Consider the following 16466-nt stretch of genomic DNA (forward strand, 5'->3'; position numbering starts at 1 on the left):
TAACAGTTGTTGGGGTTTTCTATGTGCGGGAGATTGTGATAGCCCCTTACCGTGAGCGCAGTGTCCTAGTTAATGCTCACTTGAACATTCAGAGGTCTGTACTAGGACTATCCCTGTTTTACAGAAGAGGACGGAGGCACAGTGGGATTTAGTGAATTTGCCTAAGATTGCCTAGAAAGGGCAGATCTAGGATTCAAAGCCACGATTGGTGTTAAAGACACATGGATTCTGCCTTCAAGGAAACCTAGCACCTTCTGGGCAAGCTAAGACATACGTATTCAAATGTAAATATAATAAAGAGTGATAAACGTCCCAGAGACATTCAGAGCACGGAAGCATTAGCTTGTACTGAGATCAGGAAGGCTTTGTGTAGAAGGCAGCACTTGCATAAGATTTTAAAAGATGGGTAAGATCCAAATACCAGGGGAGAGGTCAGAGTCATTCCTGCCTGGAGAACATCTGAGAGAGACGAGGGAAGAGAGAAGGAAGCCTAGGCACAACAGGAGGTCCTGCAGAGATGCACAGAAATCATACCAGACGCACCTTTGACTCAGGCAAGTGCAATTATGTACCATCAACCGAAACAAAAGAAAACAAACCCTCCAAAATAAATTGCTCGGGCCATTTCATCTGTCATTGCCTAGAAAAATGAGTAGAAGACAGGAAGAAAAGCCTGTTACTTCCTCAGCTGGTTCTGACTCTGAGAACCTCTCGTGATGTGAGCACCTCACAGCGCGAAGTGATTCTGGAGAAGAAAGGTGGACGTTTTTGCACAACAGAGCCCCTAACCATGTTAGCTAGTACTCAGGTGATTAGCTAAATTCCAGGGCTTAACAGTCTATGCTACTGTTACTGACAGGGAGCGATTTTGGTCATCTGTGACATTTAATTGCTGATTTTAGAACTTAAACCCCCTGTATAAAATGCAAATCCACTATATGTGCTTACTTTGTAAATTGTAAATGAACCCTTGAAATTAGAAGGGTCAAGTTGTTTAAAAAAAATTAATCCAAATGAAATGTAAATTGTGCATAAAAATATATTAACCTCTAAATAGATACAACAAGAAATACCCTCCTTCAAAGACCCCAACAATTTGCTCACTTATGACAAACCAGGCATAGAAACTTTGGACAGTTTCCGAAATGCTATCTATTATTAATAGCAGGGGCTTCAAGACCTAAGGGTGGGAAAGTCAGTAAATAGGCAGCGGGGCTGAGAAAGTTTATCAAAGAAAATACAGGGAGGTTGATTTGTCAGAATAAGAAATTAAAGAACAGTGAAGAAAATGCTAATATGGGATGAATTGACATGATACACATGTGACAAATATCTCATAACTGCGCTCCTTTTTCCTCCAAATACAAAAGGTATGCTCATTTTAGAAAAAGTAGGATATATATTTTTCAAAAATGCAAAAGATAAATAGGGGAAAGCAAAAAGCACCCATAATCCTGTCAGAGAGAAAACCGTTGTATCCTTTTGTGTATTTTCTATCCACGTATATATCTTCTGCATATTTATGTGAATCCATGCTCTGTATCAGTGGTTCTCAAACTTTAACTTATATCAATTTCACCTGCTACTAAGACATGCACTGGTGTGGGCTCACTTCCCAAGTCTCTGATAGCAGGTCTGGGCGGGGCCGGGGAATGTGCATTTCCATCAGGTTTATAGATGTGGCTGCAGCCGGCTGCCTGTGGGCCGGGGACCACACTCCGAGTGAGATCCGTTGCTCTGTGAGCTTTTGATTCTTGCTCTTTTCACTTCATATTAGAAAATACCTTTTCTCAAGGCTGTGTAATATTTTATTACGTGATTTGTTAACTGTGCCCTATTGTTGAACCCACTGATTGGAGGAGGTCATATTTTTAAGAAACAATGCTAAGGTGAGTAAGATGTACCTGTAGCCTTGAGACCGAGGAGGGAGCACATCTAAGGCTGTGGGAGACAAAGAAACGTTGACACTCTTACGGTTACTTTGGATTTTAGAGCATCATGAATGCGCACACCACCGAAAGGAAGGGTCCTGAGTGAATCATTTCAGGTGCGCAGCAAGGACCTCACAGGCCTCGGGGGGCTGTGTCTTCTGAGACGGGCCCATCGGTTCGTCTGAAATATGCAGAAGGAGAGAAGCAAGACAAGAGCCTAAGAGGCCGACGTCTGATCCGCAACCGGCTAAAAATCTAGCTCCAGGGGCAGCCTGATAAGCTCAGGGTTCCGCAGGGACCTCTGACGGGCGCCCCCAGCGAGCAGGCTCTGAGCACGAATAGCAGCGCCGTGGGGCGCGCTCTGGCCCTCCTGCCTCCTCCTCCTCGGCACCAGCAACACAAACAGTTAAACCGCCAGCGGCTCCCAAACAGTGGTTTCCGCCCTCAGCGACTGCCAGCCCCTGCAGGCTCACCGCACGCAGCCTCGGAGGTCTGGCTCCCAGCGCCTCTCTGCCCGACGCCAGAACAATGAGAGAGGGAACTGCGGCCGCCGCAGAGCTGCGGGGGCCCACGGTCCGCTGCGGCCTCCCCGGCCCACGGGTGCCCCTCGCCCCGCGCCTCCGCCTGGCTTCTCACCCCGGGACGTCCCCCGGACGCTCGCGGGCGTCCACATTCTCTAGTTGGCTCATCGTCTGGTACTGTCCCCGAGGAAGAATGCTAATCACGGTGACTGGTGGCACTAATCACTGCGGGTGAACCCGGGAAAATAAGAGTCACGGTGGGACCCATTGTTGCTTGAACGGCGGTATTTACCAAGCACGCTGTAGATGTTATATTATCTAATCTAATCCTCACATTGGCCCTAGGAGCTCAGCACTACCACTCTTCCCGTTTGTACCAACAAAGAAATAAATGGAGGACCAGAGAGGTTGAACCACTTGCCCAATGCCGCTCAGCAGACAAGGGAGGGAGGTGGACTTAAACCCAAATCTATCAGACTCAAAAGTCCATGTTCCTTATCACCACTCTAATCAGCTTTTTAAAGGAAGGTATCTAATATTTGTTTAATCTTCTCTTCATCAGATTCATATAAATGCCAGAGAAGGCCAAGCATTTTACTTTTTTAGAGAATCTTCAATGGGAGGGTAGATTGCTAATAGCTTATTTTAAATGTTTGTTTTTTTATTTTTATTAGAGAGAGAGTGTGTGTGTAAGAGCAGGGGAGGGGTAGAGGGAGAGAGAGAATCTTAAGTAGGTTCCACACTCAGAGTGGAGCCCGACATGGGACTCAAACCTACAACTCTGGGATCATGACCGGAGCTGAAATCAAGAGTTCGACACTCAACTGACTGAACCGCCCAGGTGTGCCCTAATAGTTTATTTTAAATCAGCCAGGAGAAAGTCCCCTGATTTCCTGGGTTATTGGTTCACCACCCATGGTACTGAGATCATAGGAAGGGTGTGGGCGTAGTGTACAAGGGACTCTGAGTTATCCCATCAGTTAGAGGTTTCAAGAGAAGTTTCTATCCTATTAAGATAAACTGAATTTTTTAAATCTATAATTTTAGTATTGATATATATATATGCTATATGATATGATATATATTAGTATCGATATTAGTATTGATACATATGTCATATATATATGGTAGTACTAAGGACTAATATATACACGTATATACTTAACATGTATACATATATGTGTACATATAACTATACAGTATGTGTCTATGTTACTAAATATACATTACTAAATACATAATGTGTATCGATTACTAAACATATACGTTAATAAATGTATAAAGAGAGCTATCTTTATATCATGGTGGGACCCACATTTCTTCATGGAGCATAGAATAGTGGTTCTCAAACATTTGTGTGCATTGGAATCACCTGGAGGGTCTGTTAAACCAGACTAGTGGGTGCGGGGGGGGGGGGTGGTGGTACCTGGGTGGCTCAGTCGGTTAAGCATCCGACTTCGCCTTGGGTCATGATCTCACAGTTCGTGAGTTCAAGCCCAGTGTCAGGCTCTGTGCTGACAGCTCACAGCCTGGAGCCTGCTTTGGATTCTGTGCCTCCCCCTGTCTCTGCCTCTCCCCACTCACCCTCTGTCTGTCTCTCAAAAATAAACATTAAAAAAAATTTAAAACAAACAAACAAACAAACAAAACACTAAACCAGTGGGCCCCACCCCCCGTTTCTGAGTCAGGAATACTGAGTAGGGCCCAGGGAGCTGCATTTCTAACAGGTTCCCAGGCGATGCTGATATTGCCCGTCTGGGAGCGCCCCTGAGAATGGCTGGAGAGGAGGATATGCTGCAGCTCGGCCTTACGGAGAAAGAAGCCTCTGCCACGTTGTTTCAAAGGGGTTTGCATGCCACACTGCCTTCTGCTAAAATGATGGATTAGAGATGTGACCAGAGAGACGGTCACCCGGAGGACTGGGCCCATGTCAAACTGGGTCTTCCACATCATGAAACAGGGGGCTTCCCAAGGAACGGCTGTGGCACTTGAAGCCCCAGGGGTGATCGTTAACAGATAAAAGCCAGAGGAAGCCTGGTGTTTTCTGATAGTCTCCTCTCTTATCAATAAGGGGAAAAGACATTGGCTTCTTTGTTACTTGATGTGATTTTAGAGATGGTTGCAAACAAACAGTCATTTTCTGCAGCTGTCCTAGGAATTGGAGTTCGCTCCTGTGGCTGGAAAGATTATGTGCCCTTGCTAAAACTGTGACTGCTTTCCCAGATTCACCCATCAAAATGCCCTGTGAAAGATGACCCTGCCCCCCTGATGGCTCAGGCTTGTCCAATGTGCATTGCTTCTGGAAGTTTCTTAGCATATTGGAGTAGAGGGAGCTTAAAATCAGTGTTCACTCAGTAACATTTTCATCTAAATTGATGGGTTTAGCTCTGTGGCAGAAAATTCCTGCCAGACTTGGGCTGTCCCTGAATGACACGGCCATATACAAGCAGGTCAGGCCCTTGCTCCCATTTGAAATTTTTTGGGTCTTGCTTTGTGTCTTTTCTGTAGCAAAACAGCATACGCAATGCTGTACTAGGCTACACAGTCTGTATTTCCCAAGAATCAAATCCTCAAACCTCTACTATCTCTTCCTAGGATAGAGAAAGCCAGGCTAACTTCCAACCTCGAATTCTGAGAGCAAACCAGAGGGCCAGAAAATGTCAGTCTATTTTCTTCTTTGATAAGCTTCCTTGGCAAAGTGGGACGACCTGAATTACGGTGTGGCCCTCGGCCCAAGAATCTTGAAGTCGGCTTCTGGCTTCCCCCCATCTCTAGCCTCTTTTCAGGCAGTGGTGTGTGGCCCACAGTGCTGTAGATCAATCACTCGGTTTCCAGAGGCAATCATGCAGTCTCTTTATGATTACGGGTGCTCCCAGAGGAAGGGAAACAGCCACAGATAACCCCAAACAGAGCTGACCCAGAGCTGTGTGCTTTGGGAAGGCATTATTCGGTTTCTTTATATAGCTATTTTGCCTTTCTAGCTGATAACAAATTTTTGCTCCCTGAGTACATAAGGCCTCATGGCGGGGAGGTAGACCAGCAATTTGCTAATTAGAGAAGAAAACAAAGCCTGGAGTTTCAGGAAAAGCCAACTGACTATGTCTATTAAGGATGCTCCCCTTGCTGGGAGAATCTGCCAGGTGGCTAAACCACCGGAACATGTTTCTGCCTGGAATGTTAAAAAGGGAGCTTGGGGGCCTCCAGTACAAAGGCCTTCAGTCCGTTCCCTGGAGCCCTGGAGAGGGCTGGAGGCTCCGGGACTACAAAGGATGAATAAGGCCCAGCTCTTACCCCCAAGGAGCTGAAGGGCCAACACATTCACTCATTCATCTGCCAAATATTTACTGAATTCTTAGAATGTACCAGGGAGATTGTTTTGGTAATAAAATCTCAGAGTAGGGACAGACTCTAGATCAGGGATCAGAAGTCTTGCGGGGAGCAGCGTCTTTTCTATGCTGCCCTTGTCAGATCGTCGCCTGACCTCTGACCACATCTTGGGGTGGGAGGCTGTCACTGTGTGGCAGGTGATCCCACTGCTCCACGGTCATCGTGGCTCAAAGGCTCGCTCTGTGCTGTACTGAATTCCTTATCTGCCTTCTTCTGTCTTAGCCCAGATGAGACCAATGTCTACTTGGAAGAATACTGTAGGACTCATTAACCCTGCCTGCCCACCTGAAGCCCGCTCCCCCCTTCCCTTAAAATAACCACACACACAAATCCACACATGCCAAACCCCAAACGCTGCTGGCTTTGTTTTTGCATCTGTGCTTGGCAGAGCTGCTGGTGGTATATGTGTGATACACTGAGTTTAAAAGAGGGTAGAGAAGAAGATGGGGGGTGTGTACGTTTGGCTCCGTGCCTAACACTGGACCTGGCATGCGGTAGGTCTTCAGCACCTGTGCATCAAAGGAACAATCAACGGATGAGTGAGCAGGTGACTGACACGAGTGTGAGTTACTAACTAGACTATCCCTTCTTTTATGTTGTGGACCGTGTTTCATACATCATCACACGTCCAGTACCTGAGACAGTACTTGGGCCACCAGTCAGGGTTCAGACATAAGTACTTTATACATAAGTGGATGGGCAGATGGAATTGAAAACCACTGGCATATTCAGTGCGAGCTGAATAAGTGTGTGAACGAACAAAGGAATGAGTGAATGTGCGAATGAATGAAGGTGCACACCACGGGGAGAAGCCTCCCTAGGGATTATTATTCCACTTCCACTGGAGGACATCACAGTTGCAGCGAGTGGGTGAGAGAAGTATGACCCTGTTTAATAGGGCTGCTGGTTGCCTTCTCAGCATGAGAGGCTCTTTCCTACGGTTGACTCAGCAGCCCAGGCCGTGTGCCTTGGTCCTGTGGTCTCTTCTAACACGCTAGGGTTAGCTAGGTGAGATTTTGTTTTGTTGTGTTTTGTGTTTTAATCAAACTCTGCTTTGCTTAGAGATTCTACATTTATTTGGTTTGCTTTCCAGTTGCTTAAGGGAATGTGGATGTTAGCTAGACATGGTTACAGATGCTAACAGGGAAACTGTGGGGTTTGGTGAACAGAGGAAAGAAAGGTCTGGAGGAAATAAACAATGCATACTGATGTCTACACTCTTGTCCTCCCAGGACCACCTGGAGACCCACCACAAACACAGAATAAGAGTGGACACTCCCTTTTCCCCAAAAGGTCTGAATCTGGCACACTCTGGCAGAGCAAGTCTGTTTCCCCCAGGCGTGGTCCTTAGCTTCTTAGAGCCGCAATCTATATAGATGAGACTGCGTGTTGCTTTTGATCACATTACCTCTCTTCCCTGGAAGGTAGCCCTAAGATGGTACAGGATCAAGAGTACTTAAATTTGGTTTGTTTTTCCTCCTGTGATTATTAGATCCTCAGCCTCTGAGTCAGTTCAGCTGTACTCCCCAGGAAACCAAATTTTACTTTGTCCTAGCAAGAATCTGACTCAGCCTCTGCCTCTTTGGAAGGCACTGTGATTTCCATGCCAGTGATGAAAAGGAAAACCAGGGAGGTACAGATGATGCCCACTACTTAGCAACGTATGTTCTCAGCAACATGCTCCTTCTGAGATGCCACCTGGTCGGCTCTCCTGCATTTTGCTGAGATGAAGGGAAAAAAAAAACTGACAGCAGCTCTAAAAGAGATAAAGAACTAGTCACAAACTTAGGAGAATTCCATGTGGTTTAGTGGATTAAGAGCCCTCCTCTTAAGTTAATTAGCTGTTGGTTCTTTGTTAAATTAGGGTCATTTGCCAGTTAATTTTCAAGGCAAGTATTTGGCACTAAAAAGGTACTTCAGAGAAATAGATGAACAGACTAGAGAAGTTCAACAGTTGCCTCTGACCATGTGTCAGAAGCTACATCCCATCCTTGCTTCGAAAGAGCCCTGGAGAACTTCTGGATGGTCCATGGGAAGAGCCAGTAGCATGCTGGGTGGCAAAGCTGTCTGCTGGCCCTGCTATTAAGTTCCAAGCCCTGCAGCAAAGGATTATAGGCCAAGTTGGGCAAGAAGTGAAGGCTACCCAAGGCCACTGTAACAGGCAGCTGTCCAGTGTTCAGGTCAGCCCAGCTAGATGAAGCCAAGGTTCAGTTAGCTGGAATAACATCAGGCTTTGGACTAACCGTGCTCTGGGCTAGCACATATCTGGGCTTCAGAAGGTCAGTTCTATACAATAGGATATCCCACATCCGTTGACATGGTCTTCACCTGAGTTGATCTGCTCTAGTTGAACATTACTAGTCACGTCAAGCAGGCACTCCCCAATCATATGAGTTTCTTCCAATGTTATGAGAGTGAATATGCCCAGAATAGAAAAATCTCGTATGTTCAGTCAATTAATGAGTTAAAAAAATCCATCCAAGGCCCTTACAGAGGAAAAACCAGACAGGCAATTTAGGAAGACCAAGAACAGATTCTGAAGAGACATGGACATGGAACCAAATTACACATAGACCCTTAAAATGCTCCATTGACAGTCTTCTGGAAACATTTTGCCTCTCAGAAATTATCGACTGTCTGTACAGGGTTTGCTTAGTTCTGGTCATTTCTCAGGACGGGATTGGTCTGTAATGATCCAGACTCTTATGTGCAAACTGGAAATGCTGCTTTTAAGAGGCCAGGGGCATAGTTTTGAAAGATTACCTTCTTTTGCTTCTCTAATTAGGTTGGAAGTATTCAACTCCTTCTATCAAGTCAGTGTTCTCCAAACATTATAGACTTCACAGTTTGGACACTGGAGACAGGCACTCATGAAAGCTTGTCTCCATGTCATTACCTTTCACAGGAGGGAGGAAATGAGATCAGACACTGTTCAAAGAGCAATTTTGATATCAGATATTCCTCCAAGCATCTGCAAATCAATAGAAATTGAGGTGAGAGGGGCTATCAGGAGGCACCAGTGCAATGACTAATGAGACCAGCTACCATCTGCGTAAGCTGGACTGCGGACAGAAAATTTTATACATGTGCTTTGAATTGCTGAGATATCCTTATGTAGAGTACCGGACAGACTCAGCTCTCCCCAGACTTTTGGAAAATTTGATTTCTATCTCTCCCCAGGTCGAAAAGGGTGGTGTGGTGAGAGAGCTCCGGGTTTGGCTACAACGCAAATGTGCCAATCGAACATAATTCCAAATTCTAAAAAGAGAAAGTAAAAATGTCTACATGAAGGCGTACCTAAATTTGATCTAAAGAGACAGATGCTGGATGTATGTGGCTCCTACATCAATATTTCTTTGGGCACTTCTGGCTTTTAAGAACCCTTTCAACTCTGTCATCTTGTAGTTATCCACATAGCATCCTGATTTCATAGATGGAAAAAATGAGCCCTGGAGAGGCAACGAGATTTCTCCTGAGAGCTTTCAAGTTCCTGTTTCAATTGCGGGGCTAACAGGGAAGGTGGTGGTGTAATTCTATAGTGTTCATCGTCTTGCCTAAAATCTTTGTTGGAACAAGAGAGCTGAGGAAAGAGGGGAGAGGCAGGTTGAGAGAGGGAAAGGAGGGAAAAAGAGAGAAGTGTGTGTGTGGGGGGAACAGGTTATGAGAAGGGGGAAAGAAGCAGAAAAGGTGCAAGGAAGAGAAAGGAAAGCACCCAGCTATAGTGGGGGCACCATGCAGTAGGCAGGGGGTGGGGGTTAGGTCCTAGCCTAACTCATCAGCTGTATGATTGAACTGACTCTCAGACTTCTCATCTGTGAAATGGGACCAGCTACCTCTGCTGAGCCTTCCTCACAGGGTTTGCCAGACCACAGGAGACCAAGCACACGAAGGAGCTTTGGAAAATACAGAGGGCTGTTCAACTCTAAGGCAGCACAGTGGCAGAAAGTCAGTTACTCCGGTAGGGAATTCAGGGTTTTGGTTACCCTGGAGGGTCACTTAAGACGTTTAAATTCCCCATTGCTACTGAGTGACAACAGGGCCAATGTGGGCTTCGTTTGTAAACAGTGAGGATTCCAAAGCAACCCCACAGGGAGGAGGGTGAGCTGCCCTGAAGCGCGGGCTCCAGGCGCCAGAAGAAATGGAGCTGTCTCCCTGCTTTTTGATGCCAAGACATCAACACTTAAAGCAGCCACAGGGCAAGTTTGATGGGAACCAGGGAAGCAGAGAAAGAACTCGATTGAGATGCCCTGCCCCATAGGCAGGCTTCCCACTGACATGAATGAGAACTGTGCTCCGTAAGGAGCTGAGGACTGGCTCGTAAATTCTAAGGATCCCCTGGGCTTTCCTATGAGCGAATCTGCTGTCCTCTTGGCCTTGGATGCCTTGGAGGCCATAAGGCTGGGCCCAAGTGACGGAACAGAAGAGACAGGAAGACTATTTCTGAGCTCTAACAAAATGCCTTTTGCTCAAGGTCTAGGAAGCATCTTCTAGGACTGTAATGTGAGACTTGTCTCCTGTCCCCATGGCGTAATTCTCAGGTACTACAATACTAATGAGTTTGGTCCTTTGCTTGTCTCTCATTAATGACAACTATTCGGGAACCTTTGCCAGTAGAACACTCTGTCCTCCTGAAACAGTAAAAGCAAAATGTGGGGACTTTTAATGACTCAGGGTCCACCTTCACAGACATGGATATGACACAGAGTTACATTGAAACACCATCCCAGGGTAACTTGCTGAAAGCCTCTCCACTGAGTTAACCCTGCACTCAGCCACCCAAGGCTGGCCCTCCAAGATCATTCCTCAGTAGCCTTTTGAGTTGGAGATTTCATTATTAGCCTGTATCCTGTTCAATGATATTTGCACAGATGAGTTTGAGAATTGGTTGCCCTTTGTAAGGTTTCTTCTAATTGCTGAAAAACTGACTTGCAGGAGTGATCTGAGGATGGTCTCCCATCTATCTACACTCAGATGTAGAGCATCTCCTGTCTGTCGTGGCTAGGATCAGTGCTTACTTCCTTGAGGGCAGGCTTGAAATAGGTTGTGTCACACACCTCATGGTTAAAATGGACTTCTCAGCTACTGTTTGGGTGCCAAAGACATGTGAGGCGCTGTCCTAGCCTCTTCGCAAATATTATCTAGTTCCACAGCAGGAACTCAACACATGAGGTGGGTCTTATTGCCTTCGTTCGAAGGGCAAGGAAACAGAAACTCGGGGTGGGTAAGCTCTTTGTTCAAAGGCACCAAGCTGTAGAACTGGGACCCCAAAGCAGGCTTGTCTGGTACAAAGCCCAGGCTCAGACCCCAGGGCTGTGCTGCTTTCTCATTAGCAGAGAGGTGAGGTGGTAGTGGAAAGAAATCTGATTCCCCATCAGACTGACTGCACCGAAACCCACTCTGTGACTTTGGGTAAACTATTTACACATATTATGTGCTTCCCTTCTCTCTCGAGAAGTGGGGAGAGTGAGGCCTGTGCTCTCTACCTCACAGGGTTGGGAGGATCAAATGGAAAGATGTGGGTAACTCTGACAAGCCTCACAGCTATAAGGGATTAGGGTAGTATTCCCAATTCGAACATTAATCACTCCGTATCATAATAGCAATGGACTCACCCTGGGAAATTTTTGCTAGAAGGAGTTAGTAAGGATAGCGACATTTTGCCTATGATTGGTGGGGTGCTTGGAAGAAGTGGCTGGTTACTTTCCCACAAGTTATCTACCAACCTACCTACCTGTATAGCTATCCATCCACCCATCTATCCATCTATCATCTCCCATCCCGCGTGATTTCCTTACAACATGACTACATTTCTCCTGCTGAGAGGGGTGGGAGTCTAGTGTCCTCTGCCTCAGGAGGCTTTCAACCTCCCTGATCAGTGGAGCACAGTGGAAGGATGCCCTGTGACTTGGTGTTCAGTGGCCCTGTGTCATAAAAGGGATCAGCTTCCACCTGGCTCAGGCACTTGTCCTTCGACCCTGCCACCATGTGAGGAGGAAACCCCAGTCACGTGGAAAGGCCATGTGTGAGTGTTCCCGAAAACAGACACAACCAGGCCTCAGCTGACAGCCAGCATCAATGTGTAAGTGAATGAGCCTTTGCATAATTTCAGCCCTCAACCCCTGAACGTGCCAGCTGAGGCCCCAGACGTCATGCAGCAGAGACAAGCTGCCCAAAATATGTACCATCTGAATTCCTGAGCCATAGAAACTGTGAGGGATAATAAATGATAATTATTGTTTTAAGTCATTAAGTTGGGGAGGGCTGTTAAGCAGGAAAAGATGAGGAGACATTAACGCAGGGTCACACAGACCCCAAGAGACTATCTCAGTTTTCTCTAAGGTTCATCTGGTGAGGGGAGCTTTCCATTCTGGAAGTTCAAGATCATGCTGGGAGGCAGGAGATGTTGTCTGGGTCGATCTGTAACTGTAGACCTAAGGGATGGACCCAGGGAAGGCCACAGGAAGACAGCCAGCCAAGCAGGCCCAGCACAGGGTTGGGTAAGTGACTTTCCACACTGAAATGCTTTTGAAAATGAAATGGGGTATTATTATGAATCACTCTGGTTCACCAGGTATAGGTGGGGATGTCCTGGGTACACTGGGACTTAGAGACTAGTGTGACACCAGCCAGTCAGTAGGAGGTGCTGAGGGTTGTGGCAAGCTGGCCCACGACAGCTGGGGGAAGTTTTGGAAGAACGGCTCGAAGACCCGGACGGGGATGTCTGTGCTTGCAGCAGTTATACATGAAGTCACAAGGAAGGTGCAAAGGAAGGATGTGAGTCCTGAGTGGGGAGAGAGAGGCTCCGTGTCCATGACAGAAAAGCTAAGAGGGAAGACACCATCAGCATCATACTGCTCCAACTCTGAGACCTCTCTTAACCAAGAGGGTGAATTTCAACCATCCATTTGGTTTGGAGAAACTCCTCACCAGAATAAAGATGGAGAGGGGGCTTATAGGGGTCATCTGGAGTGTGTGCATGTATGAAGTGTGTGCATGCTTGTGGAGGGAGAAAAGGCAGGGAAATAAGGAAAGGGGTAGAAGCGAGTTCCGGGGGAAGGATGTTTTGAAGCAGACTTGGCCTGGGATGCTGATAGCTTGTGACCCAAAGACCTTAAAGATTTCAGTGAGGGTGGGATGCTGGGATGCTTATTCCCTCAGCAGCTTGAGGGAATAAGCCTTTAGCAGCCTGTCCAGTCTCTGCCTCACACTCTTTAAAGAATAGGAATTTGTTTGCAAGGGAAAGACCACACACAGTCCCCAACCACACCCCTGCTGTCACCCTAAATGACATTGGCATGGCTCAGTTAAAACTCTGTGAGAAGGGAACAGATTAGAAGGACATGGTAGTTGCAGATTTCTCCATGAGGTGACTCGGTGAAGTAGTCACAGATTCCCCTCTATCAAAAAATAGTGCAATATTTATGTAGTCGCAGAATAAACAGAACCCTGACTTGTGCTTCGTGTTTTACGTAGCTCGTTCTAGGTAATTTGGGTTCTTTCTGACACGTTTCTGACAATTATGGCAACTGTTTTGCCTTGGGGAAGTTGAGAGGGATTTGTCTGCCTCTCTTCCCCCATCTCACGAAGCTTGTCTCAATGAACTAAACAAAATCTCTCTTCAGGTTGCCTGGAAATTCCCTGTTTGTGTTGGAACCTTTTGCATTTCTATACATTGGCACACCTAAATCCCTGTTCTTTTACCAGATTTGGACTTTCTCACCTTGGTTATGGCCTGGGCACTTTATGCTGTTACACAGAGCAGTGGCCTTCAGATTTATTTGACCATGACTTACATTAAGAAACATTTTTTTTTTTTTTACAGTGTGACCCAGGAAACACACACACATTGCATATATAAAACTGAAACAAAAATCTCACAAAATGTTAATCTTCCCAAAGCACCCTGCGTTTTGTATTCTGTTGGGTTCCATCCCTTTCCGTTCTAAGGTCTACTTCCCTATGGTGGGCTATTCCAATAGATGAAGTGATATTCAATCAAGATAAAGTGGAAATCATTAGCCCTGATTGGATTCCTTTTAGACTTAAGAAGACTGACAGTATGTTTATTTGTGAAGAAAAGGGGAAAATAAAAGATCTTATGAGTATTTTTTTAATGTTAATTTATTTTTGAGAGAGACAGAGAGAGAGAGCACAGCAGGGAAGTGGCAGAGAGAGAGAGAGAGAGAGAGAGAGAGAGAAAATGAATGAATGAAAGAATGAATCTGAAGCAGGCTCCAGGCTCCGAGCTGTCAGCACAGAGCCCGATGTGGGACTCAAATCCATGGACCGTGAGATCATGACCTGAACCAATGACCTGAGCTGAAGTCAGATGCTTAAATGACTGAGCCACTCAGGAGCCCTGATCTTACAGTGTTTTTTTTTTTTTTAATGTTTATTTATTTTTGAGAGAGAGAGAGAGACAGAGTACCAGTGGGAGAGGGGCAGATATATATATATATATGTACGTATACGTACATATATATATACATATATGTACGTATATGAATATATATATGTATATATATATATATATATATATATATATATATATATAGAGAGAGAGAGAGAGAGAGAGAGAGAGAGAGAGAGATACACAGAATAAGAAGCAGGATCCAGGCTCTGAGCTGCCAGCACAGAGCCTGACGCGGGGCTCAAACCCATGAACTGTGAGATCATGACCTGAGCCTAAATCGAATTCTTATCCAACTGAGCCACCCAGGTGCCCCTTACAATATTTTTGACATTATACCTTCTAAGACAACTTTAAAAAGGTGAATTATGACTGGAAATTTTATAATGCTTTTTTGTATTCTAGAAAAGGAATTTATAATATTTAAGTCCATTACTAGAATTTCACAAATCAGTCTCTCTCTCATACACAAACATGTGCATGTACATTGAAGCATACTACACACAGAGATACACACAGAATTTCCAGATCTCTCTGGGGACTCTTATCAAGTATCAGGGTAGAGGATATTCAGTTTCCCAATCAGAAGTGTCTAAAGTTCACTGCTGGGTGAGGAAATATATAAACCATGATGTGACGTGGTACCAGTCTTTTGATAGCTGTAAATAATTACTTCCTATTTTCCAAAGGGGTTGGGTTGTGGTGGTTAAAATGAAGAAGATCTAGTATTCAAATAGGAGGAAAGAGTTCCCTGAAGGAGGAAAAATCTTTGTAAAGAGAAAGGGAAAAAGGAGCTGAAGTTCAACCTAAGCATTAGGTGCTCTGCTAATACTTCAAATATGTTACTTCATTGATTCGTTACAATGGCGCCTTGAGGTCAGCATTCATTCACTGAGCTGCATGGTCTACAAAACACATGCGGCACCTGCTATATTTTAGGTACTGGGATTAATAGTGAGCAAAGCCCCAGTGAGCTTACCCTCTACCAAGAGATGCACCTTTACGTTGAGTTAAGTTCTTTGAAAGAGAGGCTCCTTGATTTGTGTATGAGACCATCTCATCGGTAGACCTGATGCTAGGTTGGGGCTTCCCTGACAGAATGACTGTGTGTGAGGAGCACTCTAGGCTTAGCACCTAGCACAGGGGACCTCCCTATACCATATTCAAAGCCCTTAAAAAGGCTAGTATTGTTAGGACAAGCCCTGTCAGCTTCACAACTTTGTGTAGAACAGCCTTTTACCTGAATGTACATGTGGTTAGAAAGAAGGTGGGCAATGAGGGGTTCTGTCCTGGGCACCTGGTTCAGTGTTCCCACTGCTCTTGGGACTTGCCTACAGATGAGTGCCACTCTTGGTGCTTTATGGAAGGTGTATAGGTGTGTGTGTGTGTGTGTGTGTGTGTGTGCTTTCAAAAGGGAGGTCAGACTTTGTTCCTAGAGAATTTCTCAGTTGAGATCTTGTTGTAAAATAATATTGAAATCAGTTTTTACCTTTTCAGCGTCATGCACCTACTTTTGTATTGTTCTTTGGTCATTAATAGAATTTGCTTTACAGAATGTAATTTCCAGTGTCACCGGTCTTAAACTTCTATTTTTTTCCCACTTCAATGTAAAGGTAAAATTACTAAATCACTAAAAAAAAAATCACTAAAAAGTCATCAAAATTACCAGCCATTGTGTTACCTAAGTGAACATGCCAACACTTTGTCAGAGTCCAATATCCTATATACTGATGTATAGTACAGTTCAGTCTTGGTACTGGGTCTTTTTTCTTTCTTAACTGCTAGCTAGAGTAGTTAGGAGGCAATGTTCATTTTCTAAGTTATGAAACAAACTCATGGAGCGAATCACATCAAACACCCAAATGAAAATGGGATACGTGGTGCCTTATGATTATTGAACATCTGTTTGGCACTGAAGCCATCTCAAACGCATCTTTTTCTTGGAAGATTTTCAAAATTAAAACACTTCCTAGTACTTGTATAACACTTTAAAGTTTACAAAGGGGATTTTTTTTTGTATTTTAATTTTTGAGGTGTCATTTACGTATAGATCTCAAGTATACGGTCTGATGAGTTTTAGCAAATGTTTGACAAACATATACACCCATGTAACCCATGCTGCAATCAAGATAGAACATTTCCAACACCCCAGAGAGTTCTCGTGTATTGCACACCTTCCCATCTTACACACACAGAGACAACCATTGTTCTGATTTT

The 16466-nt window shown here is 45.1% G+C and overlaps 1 protein-coding gene and 1 long non-coding RNA gene across 2 annotated transcripts in view; both read right to left on the minus strand.

The window, feature by feature from the left end:
* ANKFN1 (ankyrin repeat and fibronectin type III domain containing 1) overlaps positions 1-16466 on the minus strand; it is a 297332-nt gene that overhangs the window by 172405 nt on the left and 108461 nt on the right. The gene's annotated exons all lie outside the window — the stretch shown is intronic.
* Positions 1971-2494, minus strand: LOC122233570. The gene is made up of 2 exons (XR_006211190.1): positions 2405-2494; positions 1971-2112 (listed from the first exon to the last, which is right to left on the minus strand). It is a non-coding gene; the product is annotated as an uncharacterized LOC122233570 (long non-coding RNA).

This window comes from Panthera tigris, chromosome E1, assembly GCF_018350195.1.
Source record: "Panthera tigris isolate Pti1 chromosome E1, P.tigris_Pti1_mat1.1, whole genome shotgun sequence".
NCBI lineage: Eukaryota > Metazoa > Chordata > Mammalia > Carnivora > Felidae > Panthera > Panthera tigris.